Consider the following 759-nt stretch of genomic DNA (forward strand, 5'->3'; position numbering starts at 1 on the left):
CTTCTTTTAAATAAATCATATGCTTTCGTATGTGGATATACCATATGTACACAATATAAAGCGTCTCTCAATCAAAGTGACAGTGACGCAGTAGGTAAGGTGAACGACACAAGAAACAGCCCAAGTAACAGACTCACGTCAATATAACGTAAAAAACTGGTCATAACTGGTCGAATGGCGTCAAGTGATTAAACAACGACGTCTTTAAAACGTCTATTTTGTGACATCTTAATGACGTTTCTATATAACGTCTTAAAAACGTATTATTGACGTTTAGAGACGTCATAAAACGTCATTAAGTCGTCTAAAATGTCGTCATCGATCTGTGACATTAGACTATCATTTTGACGATATTCTCACGATATTTTTGATCATTCCTTGGTTATTTTTTATCCTGAATTTACGTAGATTTGGATGTCATTTTGACGTGTCTGCTACCTGGGAGAGGTCTCAGGCTCGAATCTCAGCAATGCCCATACAGCACAGAAGCTTGCAGCAACATTGCTACAACGTTGCAAGATTGCATATTGCAGTGCAATGTTGCAGGGACTTTGCAGTGACATTAATTTGCAATATTACTTTAGCAATATTGCAGTAATATTTAAAAAAATATTACGAATATAATATATTTTATTTATTTACTAGTTATTTTTGTTACTGTATTTCAAATTCAGTAATGTTTTACATCAATAATACTTGTAGAATAGTACTTAGAATAGCACTCGTTAATGGCAATTATTAATTTGTCTTATTGCATAT

Source organism: Odontomachus brunneus, unplaced genomic scaffold, assembly GCF_010583005.1.
Source record: "Odontomachus brunneus isolate Ranch 3 - 2012 unplaced genomic scaffold, Obru_v1 Obru_scaffold_197, whole genome shotgun sequence".
Classification (NCBI taxonomy): Eukaryota; Metazoa; Arthropoda; class Insecta; order Hymenoptera; family Formicidae; genus Odontomachus; species Odontomachus brunneus.